The following is a 12,131-nucleotide window of genomic DNA, read 5'->3' as shown; positions in this document are numbered from 1 at the left end:
TCAAGTGTTGCTTAAATCACAGTGTAGGAAAGGAAGAACTGCCAGAGGTTTGTTCTTCTGGTAATCTCAACATTATTTATAAGGTGACAATTAAAAGTGAGAGGAGATCACACTGACTAAATGCTAAAAATTAAATCTTTATAATGTGTTTATAATCATTAATAAATGTTAGCATTGTTTTATAGTTATTATAGGTCATTATTAGTTAATTAAGTTATTAGTCAATTCAATTCAAATCAATTTATTTTGTATAGCGCCTTTTACAATGAACATTGTCTCAAAGCAGCTTTACAAAAGAAGAGAAACAGAGAAAGGGGAGGGGAAAAATGGAAAATAAAAAATAACTAAATAACTAGAAATAAAAATAAATTATTAAATTAAATTAATAAACTATTTTATCCTTATTTTATTTTATCCCCAATGAGAAGCGTGTGGCGACGCAAAGAAAAACTCCCTGGGATGATATGAGGAAGAAACCTTGAGAGGAACCAGGCTCAGAAGGGAACCCATCCTCATTTGGGTCACACTAAACAGAAAATAATGTAACTGTAACTGATTAATGTCCTTTCTACAACAGAAATCAATGACCCATGAGGAACTATTAGGTCAGTGTAGTTTCTAAGGTCATTATAAACACTAGTTCTTTGCTGTCACAAGCTGACAGATGAAATGGCAGATCTGTGATGGTGTGAAAGTCCCCAAGTGGCTCTGTCCATGGCTGTCTCCTGGTCCACACAGATCCATCCACAGCATCAGTGGGCACCATCAAGTGACGAGACTCCGACCAGGGGTAGAGGTAGTGGTCATACTGGAAACTGGCAAACACTGGGAGCTCAGGAGTGGGGTGTATAGCTCCACAGAGAAGGCAGAGAGAGAGAAAGAGATATTAAGTATGATTCTGATCATGTGATGCTTAAACACAATGTAGATTATGTGTAAAGTGCAGGCAGGGATTCTGGCAAGACTAGCTATGACAGCATAACTAAAAGGGAGAGCCAGAAGGTGATGGACATGAAGGCTTCCCGGGACATAAAGCATCCAACCACTTCACAGTCAGTGACCTGAGTGACCATGTGAGGGTGGTAAGGCAACAGTATCCAAACATCCCAGTACACCAAACACTCTATGACCTTGAACCTTCCAGATCTGCTAGAAGGTTGTGCATTATGATGAATAGTGACACTTTAATTACAACATGATTCTAACTTATCAAGGTTCATTTTAATTGATTCCTCATTAGTAGAGCTTAATAGAGCATTATTAAATGCTCACAAAAGATTATCAGCGTACACAGATCTATAAGCACAGTTATGATGTTTTATGAATGTGAGGCTTCATACACTGTTACTGTGAATTTCCTTCTGCAGATATTTTTTTTGAAGTCATTAAAAATCACCTTGAGGAGTTTTGCTGATTTTTTTTCATGTAATTGAAGCAGTAAATTCAGGAATCCTATTTTTAAAGAAAATATCTGAAGGCCATAATAATGTGTTTAAAAATGATTTTTTTCCCTATTCCAAACCTTACATCAGTCAGATAATGACTTGGGTCACCAGGTTTCTGCTCACTCTGAGGTTTTTTCCAGACAGAAGCCTGTACGAGGATTAGCGTCGAATTCTGTGTCGTCTTTTGGCAGAAAATAAAGTACAACGGGTGAAGCGGAGGCCGTGGGTGCAGTGAGTGGGTGAGGGATGTGGGCTGAGATTTGGCAACCCTGCATTCTGATTCATTTCAGGAGAAAATCACGACGTTGGTGTGAGTCACCGACACGCCGACACGCTGCTATTCAGTCACGTAAAATAAAATCTCGCCTTTATAAATTATTCCGCTCTGCTCGCTGACATTCTGGGCCTGAATTTTTTATTACATTCAGAAAACTACTACAGATATTTATTAGTGAATTGCATTACTCTAATTCTGTAAATTTGGGTCATAAATAAATTCATTTATATTATTTTTAATATAATATATGAAATGATAAAATGAAATTAAATTAAATGTCCTCATTATAACAAGGGGGCTCATGGAGACAAAATGAGAAACGATGTGAAAAAATATTTAAAAACAAACATGAAAAAGTCAAAACAAAACAAACAAAATCCAAAATGTCACATAACGATTTTAAAACATGATCCAAACTGTGGTTGAGGAAGCCGAGCCGGGTAAAAGAACAAAAACTCAGGAACAGAATCAGAGAACACGAGCAAGACAAAGAAAAAAAAAACAGTCAGACAGACAACTCAGAAGTGTGAGATTTCATATTGACCCAAACTTCGGTGTGTTTTTTTCCAACAGGAAGTGAGTGGAATAACTGAGAACACAAGTGAAGCATCTTGATGTGTACATTTCTAACAGAATGAACAGGACATGAGAAACATCCCAGTGGCCTTCAGAACCTGTTCTCCACTAGCTCCTGCTTGCAGGTTGTACCTTGATGTTCAGAGTGGACTCTGACCCTACAGATAACCTCCTCACTCTTGGACTGGACACATGGACTTTCGTGGCTATGCACTGAGGAGGTGATGGATGTTCTTCTTGTGCTCATTGGACATCCTCTAGCACATGAGCTGAAAAATCTGCCCCAGGCTTTATGCAGGTGTGAGTCCCTCACAGCTCTGAGGGCTTCAGCTTCACCATCTGAGTCTGTATGGATGCGAGTGAAGTTAAACTGTGGAAAAAAAGATCCACTTGGCTTGCTGGGTGTTGAACATTTTCACATGTCCCAGGTTCTTACGGTCAGTCACAATAACAGAAGAACACTAAGCATCTTCTTGTCTCCACTCATCAAGGGCAGTTCTGATGACCAGCAGTTCTCCATTTCCACACAATAATTCTGCTCCAGTGGTGTGAGTCTGTGAAAGTTCATGGAGTTGCTTGTCTCTGGGAAAACACCACACCAAGGGACCAGGATGTGTCCAGTTTCAGCAGGAAGTGGAGTTGGGGATCAGGAGATGTCCAGTTTCAGCAGGAAGTGGATTTGGGGACCAGGATGTGTCCAGTTTCAGCAGGAAGTGGAGTTGGGAATCAGGAGATGTCCAGTTTCAGCAGGAAGTGGAGTTGGGAATCAGGATGTGTCCAGTTTCAGCAGGAAGTGGAGTTGGGGATCAGGAGGTGTCCAGTTTCAGCAGAAAACAGTGTAGAGGACCTCGAGGAAGAGTAGGACCTTCCAGAAGCTCGATGCCACTACTCCATAGTCTATGGAAGTCTATAGTCTGGTGGAAGTTTAGAAGCTTTATGTTGATATGTTGGGAGGCTCAGATGTTAAATCTGCAAATACTGTAAACTTAAATAACACAGTGTACTGACCAGTACGTATTATATTAGGTATTATTACACAGTGTATTGGTCAGTAGGTGTTATAACAAACTTTACAGAGCTGTAACTCAGCATCTCTGTGTCGTTGCGTAAATCAGTGTCTCTGTGAGTCAGGTGTGTTTCAGGGTCAACAGGATCTCATTCATCAGCTGCTCAGATTTACAGACAATGAATCACACACACACACACACACACACACCACCTGTTCAGTTTAATGCCTCACCCTTGCACACACTTTAAAATATGTACACATGATCATAAAACTGTGTGTGTGTGTGTCTGTGTATGTGTGTGTGTGTGCGTGTGTCTGAGAGATAGAGAGAGACGCTGGCCTGACCACGCAGTGACATCACATCAATGGCATCCTGCGTTTTGGAGGAATGTCACTGTCTGTTTTATATCACACGTTTATGCTGCACACACTTATAAATCAGAAGATAGTTAACTGAGGTTCCTGTCACTGCGGCTCCGACTGCAGCACTTCTTTACTGAAAATTCCTCACATGTTCCCAAGGAATTTTTGGAAAACACCGTGAAAGAGTTGGTGAAATTTTATTCTTTATTCTACTTTTGATGAATAAACACATCACATAAGGTGACATGTGAGTTATGTAATGTGAGATAACTCAAACTAGTAGTGTAGTAGTCTAACATGAGGTAAAGTAACAAGAGGTAAGTAATTGTGTGTGTGTGTGTGTGTGTGTGTGTGAGAGAGAGAGATGTAGAGAAGTCTGGTGTTATGTGGTTAATTAGCTCCAGTCCAGCTATTGTTCCTTCCTGCTTTGGAATTCCTCCAATTGCGAAACTCTGCATTGTGTGTGTGTGTGTGTATGTGTGTGTGTGTGTGTGTGGCAGAGAAAGTATGTGGAGTGTAGAGTGAGTTCTTACTGAATGTTGTAGAGAGACTAAGCTCTTTGACCTCTAAGTGAGCACTACACACACACACACACACACACACAAACCTGGATATGTGATGTGGGCGGTTGTATGAATGTGTACAGTGTGTGTGTGTGTGTGTGTGTGTTACAGTACAACAGATGTTTCATCACACTGAAGTAGTTTACTGTATGATTCTGTATGAATATGATTCTGTATGATCTGCCCAGATGTATGTTACTGCACAGAACCTGTAGCTTGTATGAAAGTGTGGACGGAGGGACCGGTGGTGGGATGGACAGACAGACGGTGATAGTCGACTGTTACCTCATGCTTCATTAGCATTGATGATGTGGTGTTCTGGTACATATCCAGTGCTGATTAGGTTCCAGTTGATATTGTTATTATCTGTTTAAAGGAAAATGTAAGTAGGGGTTTTTTCTCTAATTATTTGTCTCCTAATGGAGCTACCATATCTCAGGTGTGGTGAAACGGAGTAGCTTTGTTTATCGCTACATCCTCGTGTGGTTTAATCCATCATTCTGTTAAACACAGAAGACTAAACTCCTGATCAGTTATCAGTTCTTTAACAATAAGTGCTTTGATAAAAGAGCTGAACAATCCTAGTGGCAGATCAAGTGTATTTTTTTTTTTACCTCATTTTACCTAACTGTGTTAGCTCATACCTCATACTACATTACCTGACATTGTTACTTTATCTCATGTTGCTCATGTTATGTTACTTCAAGACGTTACCTCGTTACCTCAGTGTCATACTTCATGTTCCCTCATATGATGTTAACTTACATTACCTTATTTTTATGTTACTTCACATGAATGTACCTCATGGTACATTACTCTCAAGTCACGTCAGATCACGTTACATTACCTCACAGATAGACAGACAGACAGACAGACAGATTAGAGCACTGTTTTCCTGTGCTTATTCCCTCTCTTTACACACTACTCTCTCTTCTCCTTCCTTGCTGTAGACTCTCTCTCTCCATCTGTCCGTTCCCTCTTTTTTTTCTGCAGCTGCGATCCCTCTCTCTTTCCTGTTTCATCCCCCTCTCTGTCTCTCTCCATGTTGAACTCACTCCAGCTTTTTTCAGCCTGTGAAACAATTGAACATCTGTTTGGAGTCGAGCCCGACGTCTGCCTTCCTGTTCAACTTCACTCATCTTTTTAACTCCTTCCTGTCTCCTCTCTCTTTCCCCTTTGCTCTTCCCTTCCTCTATCACTCTTCCTCATGTCTGTCTCTCCACCTGTCTGTCCTCTAAAGACAGTTTCAGAATGCGAACACGTTTTTCTCTCAGAATAACAGCTGAGACCTGCATATAATCTGTGTGTGTGTGTGTGTGTGTGTGTGTGAGTGAGTGAGATCTGGCAGGATCTCCATGTGCACATAAAAAAGAGCAATAAAATATTGGCACTTGCTCAATTTGGCTGACCCACGTCTCATAAAATATAAATCTCTTTTGCACAATCAAATCAAGTTCCTCGAGGGTTCTTTGGAAAATACGAGGCTCTAAGTTTCCAGAATGGGTTCTATTCCCAATCTCTTTTATGTGTATTCCCTGGAGAACCTTAAATATCTAGATTTAACCTAGTTGTGTATGGCTCCTCACCTAACATCATTGATCTGGGAGACCTGAAGTGCTCCTCCTCCAGAATAATGATATAAAGCAGATAAAAATCCTTCCTTAAGATCAACTTTAGAACCTTCTCTGTAGAACACTCCACCACAGTGTTTCCAAATCAGTGCATAGTCCTCATATCTAACCTTTCTTCTTAAAACCTTTAAATATCCTTTAAAACCCATAAGGAACCTTTTTTCCAGGAGTGAGTTAAACTATTCAAACATGCAGTGACTTTAACCACAAACCTGAAGTGGACAGTAGAGGAGAAGGTGTAGGTTCTGTAGAACCTTTTTACAAAACCCAAGTAGTTGTTTTCACTTATCAGGCTCTGGATTCTGAAGATCTGGAGTGAAGTAAAAGATTGTGGAACAGAAGATCCTCCTACCATAAGATGGTGCTCCATTATACCCGGAGATCTAAAGATGACAGTGTTCATGTTCTACATGTAGATATAGGTTCTGTAAGTGCACCATATTGTGTTCCTAGTGATACCACAGTGCTACTTATTTGGTCATGGTTTTCTCCTTGTTAGCTTGTTGCCATGGTAGTTAATTAATCTCACCTGGTTCTCATTAGCCCTTTCCTCTTTATATTTAAATCCTGCTGGTTTCCTGTGTGATACAGAACCTTGGCTCCTCGTCACTCCGACTCCAGCTCTGCCTGAGTTTCTGGATTCAATGGAGTTAAAGCGTCTGTAAGCGGAAATAAAGTGTCTGTAAGCGGAGTTAAAGGCTTTGTAATGGAGTTAAATTATCTGTAATGGAGTTAAAATGTCTGTAAGTGGAGTTAAAGTATCTGTAATGGAGTTAAAGTGTCTGTAAGCGGAGATAAAGTGTCTGTAAATGGAATTAATGTGTCTGTAATGAAGTTAAAGTGTCTGTATGCAGAGTTAAAGTGTCTGTAATGGAGTTAAAGTGTCTGTAAGCAGAGTTAAAGCGTCTGTAAGCGGAGTTAAAGCGTCTGTAAGCGGAGTTAAAGCGTCTGTAAGCGAGTTAAAGCGTCTGTAAGCGAGTTAAAGTGTCTGTAATGGAGTTAAAGTGTCTATAAATGGAATTAATGTGTCTGTAATGGAGTTAAAGTGTCTGTAATGGAGTTAAAGTGTCTGTAAGCGGAGTTAAAGTGTCTGTAAGCGGAGTTAAAGTGTCTGTAAGCGGAGTTAAAGTGTCTGTAAGCGGAGTTATAGTGTCTGTAAGTGTCTGTAATGGAGGGTTAATGGAGTAAAGCATCTGAAGCAGAGTTAAAGTGTCTGTAATGGAGTTAAAGTGTCTAAGCGAAGTTAAAGCGTCTGTAAGCGAAGTTAAAGTGTCTGTAATGGAGTTAAAGTGTCTGTAAATGGAATTAATGTGTCTGTAATGGAGTTAAAGTGTCTATGCAGAGTTAAAGTGTCTGTAAGCGGAGTTAAAGTGTCTGTAAGTGGAGTTAAAGTGTCTGTAAGCCGGAGTTATAGTGTCTGTAAGTGGAGTTAAAGTGTCTATAAGTGTCTGTAATGGAGGGTTAATGGAGTAAAGCATCTGAAGCAGAGTTAAAGTGTCTGTAAGCGGAGTTAAAGTGTCTGTAAGCGGAGTTAAAGTGTCTGTAATGGAGTTAAAGTGTCTGTAAGTGGTGGAAAAGTGCCTGTAATGGAGTTAAAGTGTCAGTAAGCGAAGTTAAAGTGTCAGTAAGTGGAGTTAAAGTGTCTGTAAGTGGAGTTAAAGTGTCTGTAAGTGGAGTTAAAGTGTCTGTAAGTGGAGTTAAAGTGTCTGTAAGTGGAGTTAAAGTGTCTGTAAGTGGAGTTAAAGTGTCTGTAATGGAGTTAAAGTGTCTGTACGCAGAGTTAAAGTGTCTGTAAGCGGAGTTAAAGTGTCTGAAAACGGAATAAAAGTGTCTGTAAGTGGAGTTAAAGTGTCTGTAAGTGGAGTTAAAGTGTCTGTAAGTGGAGTTAAAGTGTCTGGAAGCGGAGTTAAAGTGTCTGTAAATGGATTTAATGTATCAGAAATGGAGTTAAAGTGTCTGTACGCAGAGTTAAAGTGTCTGAAAATGGAATAAAAGTGTCTGCAAGTGGAGTAAAAGTGTCTGTAAGTGGAGTAAAAGTGTCTGTAAGTGGAGTAAAAGTGTCTGTAAGTGGAGTAAAAGTGTCTGTAAGTGGAGTAAAAGTGTCTGTAAGCGGAGTTAAAGTGTCTGTAAGCAGAGATAAAGTGTCTGTAAATGGAGTTAAAGTGTCTGTAAGCGGAGTTAAAGTGTCTGTAAGCGGAGTTAAAGTGTCTGTAAGCGGAGTTAAAGTGTCTGTAAGCGGAGTTAAAGTGTCTGTAAGCGGAGTTAAAGTGTCTGTAAGCGGAGTTAAAGTGTCTGTAAGCGGAGTTAAAGTGTCTGTAAGCATAGTTAGTGTCTGTAAGCATAGTTAGTGTCTGTAAGCATAGTTAGTGTCTGTAAGCGGAGTTAAAGTGTCTGTATGCAGAGTTAAAGTGTGTGTAAACGGAAATAAAGGAGTTAAAGTGTCTGTAAACGGAATAAAAGTGTCTGCAAGTGGAGTTAATGTGTCTGTATGCAGAGTTAAAGAGTCTGTAAGCGGAGTTAAAATGTCTATAATAGAGTTAAAGTGTCAGTTATAGAGTTAAAGTGTCTGTAAGTGGAGTTAAAGTGTCTGTAAGTGGAGTTAAAGTGTCTGTAAGTGGAGTTAACGTGTCTGTAAGTGGAGTTAACGTGTCTGTAAGTGGAGTTAAAGTGTCTGTAAGCGGAGTTAAAGTGTCTGTAAATGGATTTAATGTATCAGAAATGGAGTTAGTGTCTGTACACAGAGTTAACGTGTCTGTAAGTGGAGTTAACGTGTCTGTAAGTGGAGTTAACGTGTCTGTAAGTGGAGTTAACGTGTCTGTACGCAGAGTTAACGTGTCTGTACGCAGAGTTAACGTGTCTGTACGCAGAGTTAACGTGTCTGTAAGTGGAGTTAACGTGTCTGTAAGTGGAGTTAACGTGTCTGTAAGTGGAGTTAACGTGTCTGTAAGTGGAGTTAACGTGTCTGTAAGTGGAGTTAACGTGTCTGTAAGTGGAGTTAAAGTGTCTGTAAGCGGAGTTAAAGTGTCTGTAAATGGATTTAATGTATCAGAAATGGAGTTGGTGTCTGTACGCAGAGTTAACGTGTCTGTAAGTGGAGTTAACGTGTCTGTACGCAGAGTTAACGTGTCTGTACGCAGAGTTAACGTGTCTGTAAGTGGAGTTAACGTGTCTGTAAGTGGAGTTAACGTGTCTGTAAGTGGAGTTAACGTGTCTATAATGGAGTTAAGGTGTTTATAAGCAGAAATAAAGTGTCTGTAAATGGAGTTAAGATGTTTGTAAGCGGAGTTATATTGTCTGTAAGCGGAGTTATATTGTCTGTAAGCGGAGTTAAAGTGTCTGTAAGCGGAGTTAAAGTGTCTGTAAGCGGAGTTATAGTGTCTGTAAGTGTCTGTAATGGAGGGTTAATGGAGTAAAGCATCTGAAGCAGAGTTAAAGTGTCTGTAATGGAGTTAAAGTGTCTAAGCGAAGTTAAAGTGTCTGTAAGTGGAGTTAAAGTGTCTGTAAGCAGAGTTAACGTGTCTATAATGGAGTTAAGGTGTTTATAAGCAGAAATAAAGTGTCTGTAAATGGAGTTAAGATGTTTGTAAGAGGAGTTATATTGTCTGTAAGCGGAGTTAAAGTGTCTGTAAGAGGAGTTATATTGTCTGTAAGCGGAGTTAAAGTGTCTGTAAGAGGAGCAAAAGTGTCTGTAAGCGGAGTTAAAGTGTCTGTAATGGAGTTAAAGTGTCTGTAAGTGGAGGTAAAGTATCTGTAATGGAGTTAAAGTGTCTGTAAGCGAAAATAAAGTGTCTGTAAGGAGAGTTAAAGTGTCTGTAAGGAGAGTTAAAGTGTCTGTAAGGAGAGTTAAAGTGTCTGTAAATGGAGTTAAAGTCTCTCAAATGGAGTTAGTGTCTATAAGCGGAGTTAAAGTGCCTATAAACGGAGGTAAATTGTCTGTAATGGAGTTAAAGTGTCTGTAATGGAGTTAAAGTCTCTCAAATGGAGTTAAAGTGTCTGTAAGTGGAGTTAAAGTGTCTGTAAGTGGAGTTAAAGTGTCTGTAAGTGGAGTTAAAGTGTCTGTAAGCGGAGTTAAAGTGTCTGAAGGCGAAGTTAAAGTGTCTGAAGGTGGAGTTAAAGTGTCTGAAGGTGGAGTTAAAGTATCTGTAATGGAGTTAAAGTCTCTCAAATGGAGTTAAAGTGTCTGTAATGGAGTTAAAATGTCTGTAATGGAGTTAAAGTGTCTATAAGTGGAGTAAAAGTGTCTGTAAATGGATTTAATGTATCAGAAATGGAGTTAAAGTGTCTGTACGCAGAGTTAAAGTGTCTGTACGCAGAGTTAAAGTGTCTGTACGCAGAGTTAAAGTGTCTGTACGCAGAGTTAAAGTGTCTGTACGCAGAGTTAAAGTGCCTGTAATGGAGTTAAAGTGCCTGTAAATGGAGTTAATGTGTCTGTAATGGAGTTAACGTGTCTGTACGCAGAGTTAAAGTGTCTGTAAGTGGAGATAAGTGTCTGAAGGCGGAGTGAAAGTGTCTGTAAGAGGAGTCAAAGGGTCTGTAAATGGAGTTAAAGGGTCTGTAATGGAGTTAAAGGGTCTGTAAGAGGAGTGAAAGTGTTTGAAGGCGGAGTTAAAGTGTCTGTAATGGAGTTAAAGTGTCTGTAATGGAGTTAAAGTGTCTGTAATGGAGTTAAAGTGTCTGTAATGGACTTAAATTCTCTCAAATGGAGTTAAAGTGTCTCTAATTGAGTTAAAGTGTCTGTAAGCGGAGTGAAAGTGCCTGTAATTGAGTGAAAGTGTCTGTAAGCGGAGTGAAAGTGTCTGTAAGCGGAGTTAAAAGGTCTGTAATGGAGTTAAAGGGTCTGTAAGCGGAGTGAAAGTGTCTGTAAGCGGAGTTAAAAGGTCTGTAAGCGGAGTGAAAGTGCCTGTAAGCGGAGTTAAAGTGTCCAGCAGACACTAACATATCCATTGTTTAAAGCAGTAATATAAAATAAATGAAGTGAAGGCTCCACTGATCTCCACACACTGACACACACCTCAGTCTATCAGAGGTCTTTATTCTTTTTAAATCCACCCGGAATCTGAAATAATAAAAAAACACATGAGGAAGAAAGTGTCTGTAAGTGGAGTTAAAAAACACGTGTGGAAGAAATCTAAAAGTATTTTTATATTTAAATTTAAATTTTTTTTCTGAAGATTGTAAAGTTAAAACTTGTCTCTCACCTGCACGTGATGATTTAAACCCTGGATGTGGTTGTTCTTTCACCTCTGTCTTGTAAAGAGGAAATGAAGGTCACATGACCTCAGTGCTGATGACCATTCTCTCTGTTCCTGAACATTTTCCTGAGGAACTTTAAAATGACGTTAAAGTTACATCTTTATTATTGTTTGACTTTGGAGCTCTCAGGTTGAAATCAGGTTTTTAGCCAAACATTTTCTCAACGTTTCAGTTCTGGGAGTTTCCTAATGTTCAGCTGTAACTGGAACATCTAACATCTCGTTTCCGTCACTCTGGAGCTTTAAAAACATGGAGAGAAAAGATAAAACTACTCTTTATAAATATATAATCTCCAGACTGAGTAAAAACTCTACACACACACACACACACACACACACACACACACACACACACACACATGCTCAGACATGCTATTATACTCTCACAGCAAGTTTCAGTCTTAATTTCCATCAACATACAATCAATTAATGAACAAACAAACAAATAAATAATTAAATAAATGTTTAAAAAACTCTGCCTCTTTAACTTCAGTCATAACTCAAAACATAAACTCTGACGTAGAAATATAGCAGGAAATGTTCAGTTCTTTAAAAACACACACACACACACACCTCTTTCCCTCCTCCTTTACTCAAAAAGAAAGAGGGAGGGCAAATGGATGGATGGAATTGAGGAATGTGGCATGTTTGGGTAGGAGCGGTGTGGGAGTGCCCTGTCAGACACACACACACACACACACACACACACGGTGAGCTGTAGAGTGTAATTGCTGTGTCTGTGTGAGATGGAATGTTAACAGAAACCAGATGAAGGAAGTTGGATGGATGGGAATGGAGTGCACACACACACACACAGAATCCTCTCTCATTCTTCTTCTTCTCTCCTGGTTCTTTTTCTTCTTCTTCATGGATCTTTATTAGGATAAAATGTACTTGTAAAAGAGAGGACACACACACATACAGACATACACACACACTCATGCACGCACACACACACCATTCCAGAACAACATGAAACAGAGGAAAGGACAGGAGTGCATTAATAACACTGAGG

At 39.6% G+C, this 12,131-nt stretch overlaps 1 long non-coding RNA gene across 2 annotated transcripts; it reads right to left on the bottom strand.

The window, feature by feature from the left end:
• Nucleotides 1-282: 282 nt before the first annotated feature.
• LOC131352662 (uncharacterized) lies at nt 283-11,768 on the bottom strand. Of its 2 annotated transcripts, XR_009204541.1 has the most exons (4): nt 11,063-11,768; nt 10,876-10,920; nt 6,394-6,523; nt 283-3,212 (listed from the first exon to the last, which is right to left on the bottom strand). It is a non-coding gene; the product is annotated as an uncharacterized LOC131352662 (long non-coding RNA). The 2 variants fall into 2 exon arrangements; XR_009204540.1 differs by having other exon boundaries at nt 283-6,523; nt 11,063-11,765.
• Nucleotides 11,769-12,131: the final 363 nt, after the last annotated feature.

This window comes from Hemibagrus wyckioides, linkage group LG05 (assembly GCF_019097595.1).
Source record: "Hemibagrus wyckioides isolate EC202008001 linkage group LG05, SWU_Hwy_1.0, whole genome shotgun sequence".
Lineage (NCBI taxonomy): Eukaryota > Metazoa > Chordata > Actinopteri > Siluriformes > Bagridae > Hemibagrus > Hemibagrus wyckioides.
Note: the sequence above shows the minus strand (reverse complement) of the source record. Positions and strands in the feature narration are given on the sequence as shown.